This window comes from Panthera pardus, unplaced genomic scaffold (assembly GCF_024362965.1).
Source record: "Panthera pardus isolate Hobbes unplaced genomic scaffold, ASM2436296v1 HiC_scaffold_22, whole genome shotgun sequence".
Lineage (NCBI taxonomy): Eukaryota > Metazoa > Chordata > Mammalia > Carnivora > Felidae > Panthera > Panthera pardus.
The window spans coordinates 74,894,008-74,914,290 of NW_026526788.1; the positions used below are offsets into that span (position 1 = coordinate 74,894,008).

At 51.8% G+C, this 20,283-nt stretch overlaps 1 protein-coding gene and 1 long non-coding RNA gene across 3 annotated transcripts in view; one reads left to right on the forward strand and one right to left on the reverse strand.

The window, feature by feature from the left end:
* GRK5 (G protein-coupled receptor kinase 5) overlaps nt 1-20,283 on the forward strand; it is a 213,831-nt gene that overhangs the window by 112,692 nt on the left and 80,856 nt on the right. The window lies entirely within an intron of this gene.
* Nucleotides 9,182-13,282, reverse strand: LOC109272979 (uncharacterized). Its single transcript, XR_008424964.1, has 4 exons — nt 13,201-13,282; nt 12,088-12,193; nt 10,033-10,725; nt 9,182-9,286 (listed from the first exon to the last, which is right to left on the reverse strand). It is a non-coding gene; the product is annotated as an uncharacterized LOC109272979 (long non-coding RNA).

Genomic DNA, 20,283 nt, shown 5'->3' on the forward strand with positions numbered 1-20,283 from the left:
GAAACCCCATGGGCCAGGCGCCATTTCCCCCACCCTCTATTTTATGAATAAAGATGCAGAGACTCAGAGAGATTTGTAAACTGCTCAGAGTTACAGAGATTTGGAAGAAGCAGAGCCCAGATTCAAACCTGGGCCCGAGTCAAGCCTATGCTGGCCGTGGATCCCCACCACGTTGGCCACGCTTTCCCCGTGACAGTAGGGCACCATGGGGCACCTTTGGGGAGTGATGTATGCACTGCTTCGACGGGCTTAGTGCAGACAAGTCATGAGGGAAAAGGTCCAAGGGAGGCTGCGTCAGGCCCGAGACACCATCTGTGCCTCTGGCCTGAAAGGTTAGGTCTTTGTCCTACAGGTAGTAGGGAGCCACTAAATGTTCCTGTGAGAGCCCCTGCAGCAGTCCGCAGGGTGAGAACAGAGAACGAAGGGGAGCCATGGACAGAGCAAGCAGGGCTTTCAGAGTGATATGAGATCCATTCACTTCTCCAGATATTTAGCATTTACTTTGCGCCAGGGAGAAATGAGACAGCGCTTCTCAAGTGGCCAGCCAGGACCTGAAATGTACCATAAATGGCCTCCACTCCTGGGGACGCTCTTCCATAGCTCAGATAACACCATGGGAGGCAGGAGCCGCTGGGGCTTTGGTCCCCTGTGGTGTCAGGCTGGGAGCAGGTTTCTCTGTGACGCTGGGTCACAGGATGCCTTTCACACCACCCATGAGGTCTCTGCTTTGGCAGCTGTTTCTGCTGTCCACCTGTCTCTTCCTCCCTCTTCTCAGAGGTGGTTTCTCGCTCCCCTGCTGTCGGTCCCCCCCCCCCCCCCACAAGGCCTTTCGGAAGGCAGCAGATGGGCATGAATGTGACACTGGCTGTCTCTGAGAGACCACCTCGGGGGCCACCAGGTGGGGCTTGCAGGGCACGTGCTAACTGGGGGTCAGGATGTGGGTGTGGGTGCAGAGGGGGCTGTCCACCCCGACAGCCTCCTGGCTGCCTCCTTGGGCCAGCCGGCCATGAGACGTATTCTGTTAGGGCTTTTGCTCCCCTCCATTCCCATCTGACTTTAACATGGAAGGAATAGTTCTCAGCCACGCTTACCTGCTGCTGGGTTAACTTCTCACCCATTCCCACCCTGCACCCTTCCTAGATTTCCATGACCCACAGTGGCTTTACCAGCCTCACCAGATAGAAACCTCAGAGTTCCTGTCCCCACTCAGTTAGGTCAGCCCCCTCTTCTCCATCCTACTGCCCTGACACTCCTCATCCTGCCGGGACTGATGCAGTAGCTTCTTCTTCATTGGTCCACGATTAATGGCTCGTTTCTTTTTCCTTCTTGCCCATCCAATCTGACCTTGTTTGCTGACTTTAGCACTTAGAAGCTTCTTAACTTTTCTGAAGACATCAGAGCTGAGACTTCTAGCAGATCTAAATGGCTCACCCACTGTCCAAGCACACAGCCCTAAGGCAGGGCATCTTACCAAGCCTGGCCTCTGCCCCCTTAAAGTGGCTCACTGACTTGCTGTGTGAAGCTACCCAGAGTGGTCCTCTCCCCAGCCCTGGAAGCCTTCGGGCTTCTCATGCCTTTGAGTAAACCTCTACCAGCATGGTGGTTATCAGCACATCACAGCATAAAATCCCTGCTTTTTATTTACGAGCTGTGTAGCTTCAGGCAATTTGCTTAACCCCCCACCCCTTGCAAAAATAATAATGATAATGATAGTCATCACTGACCATGTGATAATGATAGCCATCACTGACCATCATTTATCATGTGCCAGATACTGTGCCCAGCACTTTGCATTGCCTCTTTGTACCTACCCCAGAACCCTAAGAGAGAGGCGTTTTTAGGCTTCTTTGACAAATAAGGAAATCGGGGTTTGTGGCAGTGAAACCCCTTGCCTAAGGTCACACACCACTCAGAAGCAGAGGCAGACTCAGGTCCTGTCCTCGCCTGGTCCTCACCTGTAGATACGGGGACCACGCTGGAGGTGGTCTCAGAGTTGCTGGAGACTTTAAATGCAGGGACACATTTGGGAACATCTGTCCAGTGCTGAGCACCCAGGGCCTTGGTAAACAGGTTTTCTTCCTGCTTCTGGCTTTGCTCAGGCCACATCCTCTGTCCTCCTCCCTACCTGGCCAGGTCCTACCTCCAAAGTCAATGGAATAACCACCCACCCCCTCCACCCGGGGCCCTAGAGTGTTCCACACATGCCGCCACCAAACCCTGGCCACGGGGAACAGAACTGGGCTTCAGGTGTCTATTTTCCTAGAAGGTGCATGACACTTTTGTAAGCCCTGGCCCTCCCCTAGTGCCTGGGCCTCCGTGGGGAGATGGGAAGGTGTCCACAGAGCCAGCGAGTCATCAGAGGAATCTACGAGGATGGGGAAGGGAGGAGCGGAAGATGAGAAGCCACTGACATGCAGGGACCCGAGGAGTGGTCCTCTGGAGCCCGTGCAGCTGGACACCTCCCTCCACCCCTGCCTGGCAGTCCTGTCCTCACACCTTCACGATCTGCCGTTTGGGGCATTTGCTTGTTATTCCCTGACTGTGACCTCCTGGGTCAGAGTTCTCATTTCCGGGGACAGGAAGGAAAAAGCCCCATGGGGCCGGGTTTATGGAGGGTGAACACTCTCCTGTTGCAGCTTCCTGCCTGTGGGGCCCTGTAGTCGAGCCTTGGCCTCATGGCACTGGCTGCCCCGCTCTGGGAGTGGCCTCAGGTCTCTGTGGGACGTGTGAGCAGGAGCTGTGAGGCTGAGCACCTCGGCCAGCTCGCACGCCACCCGCCTGACCGTCAGACGCCATCAGAGGGGGCTAGCTGGCCGACCTGTGGGCCCTGCTCGGAAGGACTGGGGGGTCCTCGCTGTTCACCCGATCCCTGGGCCCTGGCTGGGGCCCTGGTGAAACCAGCTCACCAGGGAGCTCAGTAGAATGAGCCGGTCTTTCTTGTTGTCTTTTGCACCCCTCTGAGGACACAGCCGGCTGGGCCCTCTCTCAGGCTAGAATCTTTCACCCAGGAGTGGAAGGCAATTGGGGTGATTTGCTGTCCGTGGGACTCCCTCTCCCCACCTCAGCATCAAGGTGTAGTCCTGATTTCTGGGAACCATTTCATTTTGGTTGACTGCCTCGTCCTGAGGCCTCAGGTACAACCGTGACCCAATTTATGTGAGAGGAACCTCGGCTTTTGTTATCCGTTGCTGTCCAGCCTTCTGGAAGAATCTGCAGGGATTCTTTCTTGTTGATAGGACACAGCGTGGCATTTGTGATCCATCCCTGTATTATGTGAGTGAGTGAGTGAGTGAGTGAGTGTGTGTGTGTGTGTGCGTGTGTGAATGTCTCCAGATTAAGTACCCTGAAGGCAGGCTGCTGGCTGTCTTGCAGGCCTCCCACCTCAACAGATGTCAGGGAAAATGACTCTGACCTGGAGACAAAACTGGCAAGAGATGGCCGTGGTTATGGTAGAGAGTCTCCTAGGCCGGAAACTAGACCTTTCAAATTCTGTATGGCCCCTGATTATGAGTCACACTGCCTCCCTACGGCTCAAAGAGAAGGGACTTGTCAGGGCCACTGGCTGGTGAGTAGGGGAGCCTAACCCTAGGGTCCAAAGAGGCAGTGTGTGTGCAGGGGAAGGGGGAGCTGCCTCTGCTTCTGCCTCCTGCTGAGAGGGTCCCAAGGGTTGTAAGGCTCGGAGAATCTCCCCAGGAGCAGCTTTGATCTCTTCCATGTTGGTTTGCAGCAGGAAGTAAGCTCAGCCCCTCCCTTTGGCCACTGAGCTCACGAGTCCTTCCGTCCTGGTGGCTCCTTCCAGGTGGCGGTGCCAGTGCCTGGAGCTGAGGATCCACGTTCTGGTCCAGTTTCCCCACTAACAAGTTAGGATTTTTCTATAATGTGAGAGCTGGAAAACCTCCGTCCTGTGTGAGCCTTACTGCCTCGCTGCCAGGTGGGGAAACTGAGGCCCTGCAAAAGGGATGGACAGAGCAGGCTGGAGGCTGAGGATGTCAGGAAACAAGGAAGAAGCAGGTCTGTTGGCTTTGTGGACCCAGGAGGTGCCTGGCAGTTCCCAGAAGTGGCATCTCGCATGTGGGGCGTAGGGCTAGAGCTGGGGAGAAGCATTTCTGGGCCTGTGGCAGGAAGGGACTCGGCGCTGGTTCCTGACCTCCTCACATCCTGCCTTAGAGGTAACTGCAGGGCATATAGGCAAGGCTGTGCACTCCGATTTAGGGAAGGCCTTTCTCCTAGGCTCCGAACCTTCCCTAGGGGACGAGGACAGCTTGGCAAGTGGAGAGGACAGCCTCACTTGTTCCTGTGGGTGTGGCCAGGGGATGCCAGGTGACACTGTCCTTTGTCCCATTCTGTTCCAGTGTCTCTACCATCCCTGCTACTTGAGGGAGGGCAGAGTGATGCCCCCCGCCCCCCAGGAGCTCTTCGCTTGCCCACCAAACTTTGCCTGCCTGCCCTCGTGGACAGGGGCTGAATCTCAGTCCCCGGTGCCCCCGACATGTAGCCAGTGCCTGCACACAGTAGGTGCTCGTGGTCTGTTTACTTAATGAGGAGCCCTGAAGCCTGGTTTTAGTTTCTCCTCCCCGCCCAGCACCACCACGAACCACCCACCCGTGTCTCTCTTCGTTCAAACTGCGAGGAAGCCCACAGCCAAGTTTCATGCTGAAAGCATAATGCTCCTGCGTCAGATGTCCTGGGGGGAGCTCATTTTATTCTCCCCTCCCTCTTCGCTGCTCATTTCCTGCTCTTTGTCTTTCATTGAACAATTGAAACGTGCTCTTATTGGGACACGCTGCGGGTCCTTTTTGGAAAGTAAGCGAGCAATAAATAACTCCGTACATTAGACATGAAAAGGTGAAAACTCTTCCCGCTGCCCCTGGGAAGCGGGTGTGTCTGAGTCCTGCTCCTCCTCTCTGCAGAGTGGGCAAAGTGGCAGCCGTCCTTGCTGGCTTCGAGGAACACAGGAGAGGACTGTATTATGACAGGCCAGCGTGCCGGGCTGTGCCAGGCCAGGGCCTGCCCCGGGACTCTGCGAGGTGGGGTTGCTCAGGCAGAAAGATGCAGTGGGCCTCCACGGAATTGGCCATGGGACAGCCGGCCTGGAGGGGCTCCGAGCTTGCCCAGCTGGGCACAGCTGGCTAGCTCCCCGTTTTGGAGAAACTGGCTGAGAGCTTGGCTAGACAGGCCATCGGAAGGTGCCCCGGAGGGGAATCAGACATCACCAGCTGCAGCACTGGTGGCAGGCCAACTATGTTTGATGCGTCGCTGTGCTTCCCCCTTCCTGGTAAAGAGACACAAGGACCGAGCTTCCACAGTGAGCCCAAAGGGCAACATTGTCCAAAAAAGGAGATAGCTGGATCGAGAGGTATAAATAGGAGTGTGTGTGCTGGGGGTGGGCCGGGGGTGCGGGGAGCAGATGACAGGACTGCTCTGCTCACTCCCTCGGCCACCGCAGGAGGGCTGCTCTTGAAGTCCTGGCCACCACAGGAGATAGATTTTTTTTTGAGATGTCGGCAAGAGAGGAGAGGCGAGCTATCCCCTACCGTCCTCCACTCCCCTCCCCCCTCCCCTTTGCTCTCGCCATGCCCTGCCATCACAAGAGAGAGAGTTTGAGAGAATGAGCTCTAGGTGGAGAGGTTAAACATAGTCCGTTTGCTGAGTTCAGAGGCGAGCTCGTGTGGGAAGGACACAGGGAGGGAGCTGACGGGCTGTTAGCCCTGGGCCGAGGCTTCAGTTACAAAGGCAAACAAAAGGAAGACGGCAGCTACAGGCAGGGGCTTTGGGAGGTGGGCTGAGGGGATGCTGTGTTAGATCATATTTCTGATGGTTCTGGAAGGAGAGCGATGTCTTTAAAACCAGACTAGGCTCCTTCTTTGTGTTTCCACTTACTCGCTGAACAGCCTTGGGCAGGTCTGTCACCTTTAGGAAGCAGTTCCTCACCTATACTCTGGAGTGAATAAATAACACCTCCTGGCATCTCCATGAACTTCAACTAAGACCCCTGTGCACAGGGCGGGCCCCTGCAGGGTGGAAGGCATCTCTCCGGAGCCTGAGATGGTCGTCAGCAGTGGGTGTGGGGTCTATCTCTCTGCAGTTCTGCTGATAGCCTCTCCAGGGTCTCTGGCCAGCAGCCAATTATTTTCCCAGTTGGGTCTGGATGGGGAAAGCCAGCTCTCCCTTCGGGGATGGATTCAGCTACTGGTACCTCCTATGCCTCTGAATTTCAGGGTTTCCTATGATCCTCAAAATCACCACCGGCCTGTGGGGCTCACTCAGACCACATGCCGCTGGCTGTTGCTCTGAGTGTGGCTGTGTCCCTCCCCGTGGAGGCAGCGGGCTGCTGTGCAGCTTGCCAAGCTCTTCTCACACCCCCTGAGCGCACGCCGTCCCCCAGCAATCCTGCGGGAAGTGGCATTTTCCTTCTCCGATCAGGCTTCCAGAAGTTGCCTAAGTTGCCGGTTTACAGGCAAGGCCTGGATATGACTTCGTACTGCTGCCTCTCGGGGCTTGATGGTTGTGACGACCACCCAGCATCCTACCCAGGACAGGGTGAGGACACAGTGCAGCTGGGGCCGGAGGGTCGAGCTCATTCCTGCTGGATGAACTTCCCGCCAGGCGGGCATCCTCCAGCTCCGGCATGTCGTCTCTGGTCCTTTGGTCCCAAGCAACCTCCTGCCTACACCTGCCTCATTTTTTTCAGTCTGCCATTTGGCCACGGAAGGTGGAGGTGGTAGGAGAAGTGAGTTACCGTCCAGTCTGAATTGGCGTGGATTTGCCAAATGAAACATTTTCCTTATGCCCCAAAACAGTTTGCTTGGTTACTCCTTAACAGGCCAAGTGCACTATTTTCCGTGAAAACATTTCCACCGTTAAAGAAGTATCTCTGACCCAGAAGCTGGGTCCTGCTGCATCCTCGTTTCAGCTCACATTTTATTTGGGATCCAGTGTTTTCATAATGTCACCACCTCTTGCTTTGCATAAGGACTACACTCCCTGATGGAAATATTTTGCAAGAATGTATTCAGCTGTTGAGGAGGTGCAAAACTCCTTCAGAAGGTCCTCTTTGTCCAGCTCAGAGAAGGACCCCTTTTCTGTGAAGTCCCTGCCACGTTTCACCGGCCAGTACGGGTCTCTCCAGGGCGTCATGAAATGGATCAAATCCCATCACAGCAAAAGCCATTTAAGGTTCATGGAAGTGTTTGTGGAAACAATTGCAAACTCCTTTGCTGACAGCCCACTTCTTACGTGTGATTTTTTTTTTTTTTTTTTAATGGAACATGCACCCAGCACAGCAGAAGAATTTGGATGGCCCTCAGAATGTGCTGGAATGGAATTTGGCTGGGCTCTCCGATAATGGCTGCGAGAGAATGTTTTCCTGCTCATTAGGCAGATATTCAATGGACTTCCTTTGTGTCCCGGATGCTGGGTTAGTCAGAGAGACAAGTGCCACCCAGGCCCCATCTTCAAGGAACCTGGTTGATAGGGAACAGAAGATGTATGTACACTTCATTCCTCAGTACATCAGAATGACATTAGGAAGGGTGGCAGTCACCTCTTGGTGTGTGTGATGATTGTAGGTAGCACGCTGAATTGTGGTTATGCATTTAAAAAAAAATTTTAATCTTTATTTTTTGAGAGAGAGAGAGAGAGAGAGCACAAGCAGGGGAGGAGCAGAGAGAGAGGGAGACACAGATTCCGAAGCAGACTCCAGCTTCTGAGCTGTCAGCATAGAGCCCGATGAGGGGCTTGAACTCACGAAAGCGAGTTCATGACCTGAGCCGAAGTCGGACGTTTAACCGACTGAGCCACCCAGGTGCCCCGTGGTTATGCATTTTTTTAAATGTATGTCATAAAAAATACACAGTAACAGCAGTAATTTCCCATATGTAATTGCTTAACAGGTAGGAGGGAGAGTCCATTAACACCCAAGTTAAAGAGAAATATCGAGTCGATGCTATAGTAATGGGAACTGTTGCAGTTGATGGATTATGGCAAAGGTTGTGGTAAAAAAAAAATCACAACAGTGGCTTACAAATGGCTGATGGCTACAAAAGTTAGGGTCATGTTTATTGTGTGCTGATGGAATGCCAGGGGCTTTACCTATATTATTGTCCAAGCCTCAGGAAGCTCCCGAAGATGGTAGTGTTTCCATCCCAACTGACAGCAGATGAAACTGGGTCTGAAAGAGGTGAAATGAGGGGCGCCTGGGTGGCGCAGTCGGTTAAGCGTCCGACTTCAGCCAGGTCACGATCTCACGGTCCGTGAGTTCGAGCCCCGCGTCAGGCTCTGGGCTGATGGCTCAGAGCCTGGAGCCTGTTTCCGATTCTGTGTCTCCCTCTCTCTCTGTCCCTCCCCCGTTCATGCTCTGTCTCTCTCTGTCCCACAAATAAATAAAAAAACGTTGAAAAAAAAAAAAAAAAAAGAAAGAGGTGAAATGATTTGCCCGAAGTCACATGACGAGTGAGTGGAAGAACTTGGATTTGCACTCTGGTCTGTCTGGCTCCTGATAATAAATTCTTAATTGCTATACTAGAGGACAAAGTACTGCAGTTGGTCAAATAAAGAAGTGATTTTTCCCTCCCTCGGGTATAATCCAAGAAAACTTCCTGGAGGAGGCAGCCTTGACTGAGTGGTAGGATTTAGCAAGGGAAGTTTTGGTGGTAAGGCAAGTATCCCATGGATTAGATACCCATGATTACTGGCTGGATGGTTTGAACAGCACATTTTTTCTTCACGTAAATGAAGTCTTGAAGTAGGCTGTGGATTGGCAGTTCTGTGTCATCAAGGACCCGGGTTCCTTCTCTCTTTCTGCTCTACCAGATACCTCATGGCCTACCACGGCTGATGCAGCTCCAGCCATCACATTCTTGTTCCAAGCAGTAGAAAAAAAGAATAGAAGGAAAAGGAAAAATGCACATTTCTCTCAATGAGTCAATGACCTTGAAGGAGCTTTTCTGGAAGCTGAACATAACAGCTTGTCCTCATCTCACTGGCCAGCTCTGCTTCTGAGGGAGGCTGCCTACTGTGTGTTGGGCATATGCAAGTGGAGGACAGACGTCCTGTCTTCGAGGCTCTTCCAGTAGAGTGAGCTGCTTCCAGTTTGAGGCGTTAGAGGGATCAGCAGTTGAGTGGAGAGGAAAAAGCTTCCTCTGGACTGGAACTTGCTTTTGGAGGGGTCCCCGGAAGCTTGGTCTGTTTTGGATTATTCAGCACGTTCATTTGGTGTTTAATTGGAGTGTAGAGTTGCAGCAATTAGGCTGCCTGAGGCGGCCCCTGCCTGCCATCCCATCAGCGCCTTTGAAAAGACAAGAACCACTCTTGAGTACAAACGAATCCAGCTCCCCGACCTTCCACCCTCCAGTGCAATTAGAGCAGAAGCCACAGAGCCCGCTTTTCACTGAATCCTGGGCTGTGATTTAGAGCCCAGCGTGGTGCTCACAAGCCCCAAGGTGGGCATGGGGGGTTCTGCGCAGCTCGCGGGCAGGTGTGAGACCTGGGAACCGCAGCCCGCCTGGTACCTCCCTCCCGGCTCAACACCCCCACCCCTACCCCGGCCCTGCTTTTCACTTCTCAGCTCTCAGGGGTGCGTGCTGGCTGGTTGCCGGGAATATCAGGTTTGGAGCGTTCTTTAAAAATCAGTGATGCTCTTGTGAGTTGCCAAAGTTGGCCTGGGACTCGTTCATAGAGCGTCGATCCTTATTCGTGTGAGGCCCTCTCTGCTGGGACTTGGGTTCTTTTGGGTCTGAAATGCTCTGTTTTCACTTTTGGGGACTCAGGTCATCAGACCATGGAAAGGTTAGGGCTAAAATGGGTGCGAGTGGGGGGGGATCAGCCTCCACGCCTCCGTGTTCGTGACCAGAAACTTGACTGCAGGCTGGTTGGAGGCAGAACTGGGAGAGCAGGCTTCCGCCCTCTGGTGCTCTGTCTCTGTTCTGTAATTACCTCCAAGCAGATAGTATTGTAGAGGCTGGAGAGATGCTTTCCTACGGCCTTAGAAATCAAACCGCTATTAATATGCTAATTAAAACCATTTGTATTTACCATCAAAGCAGGTCCTGGAGAGCTTCTCCTCAGCAGCATTATTAGACATTCTGTTCTTGAAATAGAAAGTCCATATTATTTTTTAATGAAAGCTCTAAATCCAGAGCTTCCCTATGTTCTGCCAGCCCCTTTCCTTGAATTTAGCGGGCCCAGCCCTGGGCTCCTGAAATGAAGGCCAGGTGGGCGGAGGGTGAAGACAGATTGATCACCTCACAAAGCAGACCAGAACTCAAGATGTCGGTTAGATGCTGGGGCCCTGCAGTTCCCGGGTCAGTTACCTGCTGATGTCATCGTACGTGTAAGCATTATTTTTAGCAGTGGCTTCACTCCTAAAACCAGTCCTACTGGATTTATTTTTAGACCGGATGATGCAGGTGCTGTTTGGAAAATGTCTGTTTCTCCCCATATCACTTTTGTCCTGGAACTACCCAGTTTATGAGGAAAACAAAATGGCACCCACAGCCAGGGACAATACAGCCACTTGTTTGGGAAACAGAGGGATGAGGGCCTTATTTGCTTTGAGGGTAGATTCCAGGGAATCCATAGCTCTTGACTTTCCAAGGAGCTGTGTGGGACAGGAGCCCCCTCTGATCTGGGGGCTTTCATTCACCGGCAAACGAGAGAGGGACTTCTTGTTCCACTCATGGATTGAAGATATCCCATGAAGGTTGTGGGACTTTCCTAAAGAGTAGGCTGTAGATTCCAGAAGAATAATACATTAGCTATGGTATTTTATACATCTAACAAATATTTAGACCTAATGTGCCAGACCTAAATTAGAAATTTAGGAATGTTCCACCTACCACCAATGAGTGATGTAGTGAAATAAAACAAACATCATGCTCATGGATTCTGTAGATCCAGAATTCAAAGAGAGTAAAGCAGGGATGGCTTATTTTGCTTCATGTTGTTCAAGGCCTGAGTGCAAGACTTGAAGGTTGGAAGACTAACCCACTTACACGTCTGGCAGTTGATGCTGGCTGTTAATGGGTCCCCAGCTCCTCCCCATGTGGCTTTACCATGTGGCCTGGAGTTCCTCACAGCATGGTGGCTTATCCCACGGGTAAGCATCCCAGAAATGGAGAGTGAAGCAGGAGCTACATCCCTTTTGTGACCCAGCCTCAGAAATCACAAAGCATCGCCTTCGCCACATTCTACTCATTGGAGTAGTGACAAACCCCTACCCAGATTCAAAGAGAGGGAACAGAGACACCAGCCCTTGGCAGGAGGCGGGGCCTCAGTCACATTGCATGCAGAACATATGGGATATAGGTATATTTTAAGAAGTGTAAGAGAGACTTGGAAATATGAACAAGGAAGAAGAGGGTATAAAAATGACAAAGCATATAAAAGGTGAGGAAGAAAACTTTAAAAAAACGAAGGTGGAATAATCAGAATTAAAGCATTTGAAGCTCTGTCTTTCGGAAGCAAATATTGATTAACCTCAGATTTGTTAAGAACAGACAGCAAAACTTCAAAACTGATAGAGTAGCAGTTTCTAAATGTGAATTGGGACTCTCCGGGGTCCCTGAGACTCTTTAAGCAAGATGGAAACTGTGTTCATAATGATACATAATAACCCATAACGGTACTATTCTCTTTTTTCACTCTTATTCTCTCACAAGTGCAGAAATTTCTAGAGCCCATTTGACACAAGATGATATCATCACTTGAACAGTTAACGGAATATATATGCTTGTGTATTCCTGTGTTTGCATTTTTTCTCAATTTTATTTTCTAATATGGAAAGTATTAATAGATATAACCCACATAAACAAAAGCAGTTGGGGGGGGGTGTTGATAATTTCTAGAGGTGTGACAATTTCCTGAGGCCATGAAGTTTGAGAACCTCCATTGTAGGAGAGGGCACAAAAGTGGGAGAGAAACAGAGACAATCCTTGTGAAATATCATTTCCTGGGCTCTGAGAAACAAATGGTGGTGATTGTTCATTATAAGTTATTCTTCTATAACTTCATTCATAGTTATTCTTCATTCTAAGATAATTCAAGATAGAAACTTTTAAATCTAGAGGACTGATGGAGAACGGTACTAACCTGTGTGCAGGCTGGAGAACAGGGACCTGGAAGAATTTCAGGACTGGGTCATGTTCATCCTGTGTTACAGCGACACCTACTGAACACCGGGGATATTGCAACCCAGCTGTATGGAACAAATGACCAGCAAGAGTAAATACTGTATTCATACCAAAAAGGACGTAGAAAAGAGCAAATTCTGTCAGGCAGAATATGACATTATACCAGGCATAGACAGACATTCTTAGACAAAACAGAGGGCAACTCAAAAAAGACATAGTGAAATTTCCATTGCCTATGCACCCTCTTCCTTGGTTAGATGGAAAATTAGTGGTTTCAACCGGCAGCCCAGGGCAGAGCCTAATATCAGAGCCACCTTGGAGCATTTAAGAAATAAATAGTTCTAAGGCTTTATGGAATCAAGAGTCTCTGGGCCCAGAATTTTATAATTTTAAAAAGTTCGCCAGAGAATGTAGTCCTAGCTACAATATCTGGCCCAGAATGGGTCTGCTGATGATGGTTTCTGTCCCATAGGAGCCATGTCAGGGCTGGACAGGCTGAGCTATTCTGGTGTCAACCCCAAGCTCTTCCACTGGTCCCACTGCTGTATTCCTTCCATTGCTGTCAATGCCCAGGTTTGGAACTCCAAGTCCTTGGACTTTAGACCGTGTTCATGCCTCTTGATTTCTGGGGTCCTGTCTGATTTCCCAGTTTGATCTTGCTCAGTCCTGTTTGCCCAATGCCCTATCAGAGTACCCCCTTTACTATGCCTGGGTGTCTACTCCCAGCATGGCCTAAATCCAAATTTGGGACTTTGGGCCCTTCCGGCTCCTTCTCTCTCCTTTGATCCTAGGCTTATTTCCATTTATGCTCCAGAACCATCAACACGGAAGGGTCTAGAATCGAGAGAACTATCAAAAATAATAAAAACAAACAAACAACAAAACTGAACCCCAGCCCTCTGTGTGCCAAGGGCTAGCCTAAGCCACCACTGACCCCTCTTGTCACAAGCTTTCAACACAGCCTATGGGGGGATTTGTCTTCTCGTATGAGAACCTTTCTCAAAACTGACAAAAGGAAAAAGGCTTTGCTTTACTGAAATTTGCACGGCCAGCCCTCCCTTTCGCAACCTACTAGTTCCAGGCTGTCTCATGATACCTCCACGGCTTTGTCAGCAGAGACCCAGCCCCAGGACAAGGAGCTTCCACGCCCACAGAAGAACAGCATGTGGGTGAAACCTGGCTAGGGAAGTGAAAAATTCTTAATAACCAGTGGGGTGTGAAAGGGGGTGGTGGCCAACCAGAGCCCAGAGCCCAGGCGGAGTGAAGTTGATGCCAAATGCTTTGCCCTATCCAAGGTAATGAAAGTGATCTGAGTGGTGTTTTTTTTCCTTTTAAATGACAGAGCAGAGCTGGCTGGGGAATAGGGTTTGACCAACGTAACCATAAATGTAGGCGAAGCTTATTTACACTCTGAAGATAAAGCAGCAAACGGGAGACAGGGTGGGCTGTGGCCTTCCACTGCGTTTGGAAGCTGTTCCCTTTCTCTGGGCAAATTCCCTGAAGTCCGAGACCATCCCAGCACAAGGAGGAAGCGCCTTCGGAAGGACCTGCGTCATGTGTGCAGGTCTGCCCCCGGGAGATGGTGGCTGAGGCACACGTGGGAGTGGCCCACTGAGGTGCCTGCGCTCGGGGAGATGTTGCAGGGGCTGTGGCCCGTAACAGGGAGGGCGTCCCTCCAGCCCTGGTGGGGAATGTTCCATTCTGGTGCCCACCTGGCTGTTCTCCAGAGATCTGTGTCCTGAAATTCGTTCAGTGTTAGCGATAGCAGCTCAAACTCGGCTCCCACCATTTACTGCTCTGCAGGTGTTTCTTTCCATGCGAGCAAGGGGCCCTTGGTTCCCTGCTGGCCACTCACCCCCCTGCCTGCCGACATGGCCATGCGGTGAGTCAGGGCTTCCCATCTTCAAGCAGCCACAACATCCGCATGTGGGTGGCGGGTGGGTGGGGGGATGCTTCTTCACACATATGCCCTGGCCCCTTGGACTGGATTTTAGATGGGTGTTGAGGCAGCCTTCTGAGCCAGGCTGGGCAGTGTCTGCTGAGGAGTTCCCATCCCCTTGGGGTGGCTGTGTCAACGACACCCCAAGGGGAGAGGCCTCAGTGTGCAAAGTATATGAGCTTTGGACATTGCTGCAGATGGCCTGGAATGCTTTGGCCCCTTCTTCCAAGGCCCCGACTGATTTCCCCATTGTGCAGTGGGAAGGACCAAAGGGCCAGCTCTCCCCAGTTCCTGGAGCACCAGCCAGTGTTCTGGGGCCAACAGTGGTGAGGGCTGGGAGGCAGCATTCCGGGTTGGCTGCCCAGAGGGCATGGCTCGTCCCGACTTGGGTGCTGTGCCCACTGTAGCAGGTGGCTGTCACTCCCACGAACAGCAGGGTTCTCATTGCCATTGCTCAGCTGATTGTGCCTGGTACATAGCAAATGCTCTGCTTATGCCAGCTGCCCTGATCATGTGATCTGTCTGGGGTCACCCAGAAGGTGAGTGGTGGGGCCAGGATTGGCCTCATGTCCATCTCACGCCCCGGCCCAGGCCCGCCTACCCTGCAGTGGGGCCACCTTCTCCCTGGACCTCCATAGGCGTCTCAGGGAGGCAGGGTAGAGGGTCAGTAGCTCCATTTCACAGACCAGGAAACTGAGGCCAAGGGATTTGTCACAGATCACTGAGCTTATAAATGACAGAACTAAGCCTCAAACTTTGCTCTTTTGATCACCCGCCCGATATTAGCCACGACTCAGGTTGCCATGAGAAAATGACACAGGCTCAGGGGCTTGAACAACAGAATTTATTTTCTCACATTTCTGGAGGCTGGAAGTCTCAGGATGGGTTTCTGGTGAGACCTCTTTTCCTGGCTTGTAGATGGCTGCCTTCCTGCTGTGTCATCACAGGGCCTTTCCTCTGTGCTCATAGAGAGAGAGACAGCAATCTCTGGTGTCTCTTTACCTTCTTATGAGGACACCAGCCCTCCAACTAGGGCTCCATCCTTAGGACCAAGTTTAACCTTTACTATTTCCATAAAGGCCATATCTCCAAATACAGTTGCTTTGAGGGTTAGGGCTTCAACATGGTAATTGTGGAAGGGGCACAATTCAGCCCATAATACACCCTGAGCCCCTTTCATGGCTTTGAGCCCCCATATCACAGCAGGAAATAGGTGCTACTACATATCAAGGTACTCGTTTTTGAGTGGTTGTGCTGGAGCCTAGAAATGGGTTTGGGCCAATCTGAGAAGGCTTCCTGGAGGAGGAAGGGTGTGTGTGTGTGTGTGTGTGTGTGTGTGTGCACATATGCTAGACTTGGGTAGCATGTGTACTTAGGGGGAGTCTAGCCCATTTCAGGGAACCCCATATACAGTCCACCCCAGTAACTCAGATGAGCTGTGGCTATTTCCCAGGAGCCACTTTCTCTCTGTGGCCATGGTAAGAGGGGACCGTCTGGTTCCTGCTTGGCCCAGCAAGGGAGCTGTAGCTCCATTCAGCCAATCAGGTGGCGTTTCAGGTCTTCAATGTGGAAGGGAGTGGGATTCCAGGTGGGCGGGGAGGGGCAAAGGCAGGCAGAAGTAGAGCCAAGAACCCATGGAACCCCCTCCAGCAGAGAGAGACATCTGCAGGGCAGGGTGGCAGCATGTGGTGGCCAGGCCCCTGCCACTGGCTGCTGGGAAGGCCGATCCTTCCGTCAAGATGGACTGTGTTAGGACAGCATTGTGTGCACAGGCCCTTGCCGTAATCTCTCTTCTTCACCTCGTGTCTGTCCTCTGCCCTGAGACTCACACGCCAGATTCAGCTGGTAAAGGGAGTCCTCACTGCCAGGTTTAGAAAATTGAAATGTCTGCAGTGTCTTTGTTTCTGGAGTGAGGACAGTGTTCTTGGGGCAGGAGTGTGGGTTCATGCACCGAGTCCTGTGTGGGGTCCAGAGAAGATCCAGGTCCCAGGCAGGGTTGCAGAAGGTATCAGCAAGGAGGCTGGGGAAGCTGAGGAGGCTGGGAGGCTAGGCAGGCTGGGCTGGGAGGCTGGGGAGGCTGGGAGGCTAGGGAGGCTGCGAGGCTGAAGAAGCTGGGAGGCTGAGGAGGCTGGGAGGCTGAGGAGGCTGGGAGGCTGGGGAGGCTGGGGAGGCTAGGAGGCTGCTCTTTTGGTGGAACTTCCTATTTCTCACGTTTCCTCCATGAAGGCCACAGGACCCAGCCCTCCCCCAAAGTAGAGTCTGTGAGCCCATCCATACTGGGGGTGCAGAGCCTGGTTTTGGCCTCTCTCGTGTCTGTCCCTCAGCTTAGCTCACTTGGGCCCCTGGTGGGCTCCAAAGGTGTTCAGTAAGTTGCTCTTTTCAGAGTTTCGACCCGAGCCTGTCTGTGAGGGAAAACTCCATCCTGAAGTACGGGACGTGGTTGCATCCCCCTCGTCATGGGAATATTTATTCTCCCTGCATCTCCCATCCCTTATATTCCTCCTCTGCACCTGGCCCAGGGCCCTTTGCTCGGGGTCATGCTCTGTTCCCAGGCCCTGTGTCTCCCCGGGTCTCTCTTCCTCCCTGATGGAGGCCCCGAGTGTTTCTGAGCCTGTGTGTCCTTGCTTCTCTGGTGGGAAATGGTCGCTTTCTCTTAAGGGAAGAGCAAGTTGCTGGCTTCCCTCTGTTTCCCAAGGGTGAGCCTCTCCACTGCCACTTTATGACCTTGGGCAAGTCCCTGAGGCTGGCTGTGCCAGGGGGCGGTACTCTCCACCCGCAGGGTAGCAGTAAGTGAGAGAGTAGAGTCTTAAAGCATTGGGCTCCTAGTAGGTGCCAAGTACCCGTGTGCCCACCACGGTTTGAGTGTTCTGGAGTCCGGTTGGTGACCGTGACCAGATGGCCACACACACGTGTCAGTGTATGGCCTCTGCTGCTGTCTGACAGTCTAGGTGGAGAGGCCTCATCTTCATCATGCTCGAAATCATTCCCTTCTTCAGTAAGCGCCAGCCACCGTCCATTCATCCGTGCTCCCATTTCTCCGAGCCTGCCTTGCACCAGGCTTTGCTCTGGGGAGCACAGTTAGGAATCCGACCGAGTGGGGCTTATGCTCCATATCCAGGCAGCAGGCGGGGAGGGAAGTAAATCAAGCAATCTTACCCGGGCCGATTTCGAAGATCACCAGGAGCCCGGGTGTTGAGTGCCAGGAGCCCGGGCTAGGGGCCCATGCTGGTGCCCAGCACCGGGTGAGGCTCAGAGAGGATTCAGAGTTGAAAGGCAGCTTAGCTCTTGGAAACATGGGCTCCAGCTGCAGGCTGCCCCCACTCCGTGCTCTGTGACCATCAGAGGCAGTGATCCTGCAAGAAGGAAGTCAATATTTAAAAAAAGGAATGTCAGTTCTTAGGAAGCCCTTAGTTGCCCTGTATACAATCTTGCATTTAGCCACTTACATAAAGCCTGGGGTCAGAGACTGCCTGGATGTCTTCCCCTTGAGTACACACACCTCACCCACCTTCCCAGGCAATATCGGCCCAGGTGCTGGTGTGGCCAGCTTGGGATTGCCCCTTGCCTGTGTCCTTCGGAAACCCTAGAGACACATGAGTCTGATGTGGCCGGGAACAGGGGCAGTTTGCACAACACATGCATCTTGGGAAAACAAATGTGGTTCTCCATGTGCTCCCTGGAGTTCCTGGAACCAGAGTGTTTATTTTATGTAATATACAGCAAAACCAGTTCTGTTGACTTCAGAACCTTCCAGCATCCGAACGATAATTTTTCCTCAAATACTCTTTCAGTGTGGATTACTCAGAATATCGTAGGGAAGGAAGACTGAATTGTGTTCGCTGGGGAGGAAAAATGTTCTGCATCTCAGGCTACCCTCTTTCGAAATGAACACAAGCTTTTTGAGACTCGGGTGCCTTAAATCCATCAGGGAAACAGTCCTGCATGTGCTCACGTGTAGGGCCTGCCAGAGGAGTGGAGGGCCCCTGGAGCCTTATAACGGCAACCTGGGTCATGCCAAGGGAGGTCGGGTGGGTATGTTGTGTGGGAAGCAATGCCACGGTCTCCCACTCTGCGGCAAAGGAGCATGTGAAACAATGCTTGATTTAGATGAGGCTGAAGTGGGCGAACATTGGTTCTAGTTAAGCCCTCTGTGGCCGTGCGTGTTCAAACTCTTTCCTGGCTGAGCAGTGAAGGGGGTGGGTGCAGCGGATTTGGACAGGAGTACCGGCGGCGGCTGCTTATGACAATGGTGGATAGGTCGTATTTACTGAGGGTCTAGCGTGTGCCAGGCACTGTGCTAAGCGCCTTGATTGAGCCATACCTATGAGGTAGGTCATCGTCTCATTACCTCCGTTTTAGGACCAAGAAAATGAGTCTCAGGAAAGGTCATACAGCTAGTAGGTGGCTGGATCAAGCAGCCTTGATACAGGTTCTGCTGCTATAGCCAAGACCCAGGCTAACACTGGTTTAAACAAGGTGGAAGCTTATTTCTCTCTCCTGGAACAGTGCTTGGGTAGGAGCCTAGGGCTGCTATGGAAGTTCTGTATGGCTATTCAGTTCCAGTCCCTTCTGACTGTAAGGTGTTTCCTTCTTCTTCATGGTCCCAGGTGGGACCCCACAGCATCTGCCTTGTAGGCGTGTGTGTCTATGGGAAGGGGGACAGTGAAGGAAAAGGCACACGCCCTTTCCCTTGAAGGGCATAACCCGGAACGAACTTGGAGCCTTTGCCTCTGCACACATTCCTTTGACAACTTGGTCATATGGCCACACCTAGCTGCAAAGGTGGCTGGGAAGTGAGTTCCTGCTTCTGCCTCTCGCCTCTCCACTGCTTCTCATCCTGGAGGAGTTCTAGGTTAGCTCCAAGGAAAAGAGCCCAGAGCTGGACCGGCTTCTTGGATGCTTGGGGTAGTAGGTGTTTCTGGTGATCACTTGATCCTCTGGCCTAGCACAGCTCAGGGCACCAAGTAGGTGCTCAGTAAATTAATCTTAAAAGAAAGGTGGGGAAGGGCGTCCTGGCCTGTCAAATCCAATCCCAGCTAATGAGTTGAACAAAGCTGGATGCAAATATGAGGGAGCTGGAAACTTTGGGGACAAACTACCAGAAGGCAGCCAGGTCCGGGGGGATTCCCTTCCACAGTGGAGCTCTGGAGCTGTTTTGGTCTGGATCAGAGGTTCAGGGTATCCTGTTGGCTCCCTGGCTTTACCCCAACCGTGAACAACGTCTGTGAGCTGTGCTTCAAGTTGGAAATTTGATTCCGAGCCCCCTTTGGGAGGAACTGGATTCCTTCGTAGTGGTGGACACTTGGGCTGTGCCACGTACATTCCTGACTTGGTTCCAAGTGTGCATAGGTCCGGTTTGTCAGCTGCTGGCCCCCAGGCGGACCCTGTCTGTAAGGAAGGTTCTCAGCCTCCCTCCTGCGGGCCTCTGGTCGCCTACTTTAGCTGGCCCTGACTCAGCTAGAGCAAAATGCAGTTACAGGCTCGCCTGTCAGAACCCAGGTCCCCACTACGAAGTCCTTGGAGGCTTTCTGGTACAGCATGCTAAGAGCTGCTGAGAGTTCCCCTATCCCTTTTACCACTTACATTTTCTGAGCAAAGCTTCTTTCTGTGCAGGTGCTCAGAAGGAAAAATAAGTAAGCATTGGAGGTTCCAGTGTGGAATTTTTCAATCATCTGAACATTGTTCTTGGCAAGGAATAATTTAAAACAAACAGCCGTTATGGGTTACATTTTCAGACCAGTTAGAAATAGGAATATTCTCTGATCATCCCAGTCACTTCTTTTTTTCTGTTCCCAGTTATCTGTCTTGTGCTGAGTCGCTGAGGAGGATCCCGATTAGGCTTAACAGCAGTTAAATATTTGTCAAACTGTCTGTCATGAGCCTGGCAGCCAGAGGGAAGGGAAAAAGCATTAATGGAGAGCCGAGCTCCAGGCTGAGCCGGTGCTTACGTGGTCTAGACAGTTAAGAGATACGTGGGGCCCTGAAAAAAGAAAGAGAGAAGGGACGAAAGAAAAACATGTGCTTTTGGGTCCTGCATGCTTTGATTCTGTACTTGGATGTACAGAAAAAAAAAGCTTCAGTTGAAAATAAGTGGTTTTTGGCAAGAAGCAGTGCTGCACGTTGCAAATTGATTGTGCTCTTCTACTTAGATAAAAATGAAAATGCATGAGGTATTTTGCTTTTTTTCTTCTTGACGATTAAAAGCCTCTACTTGGC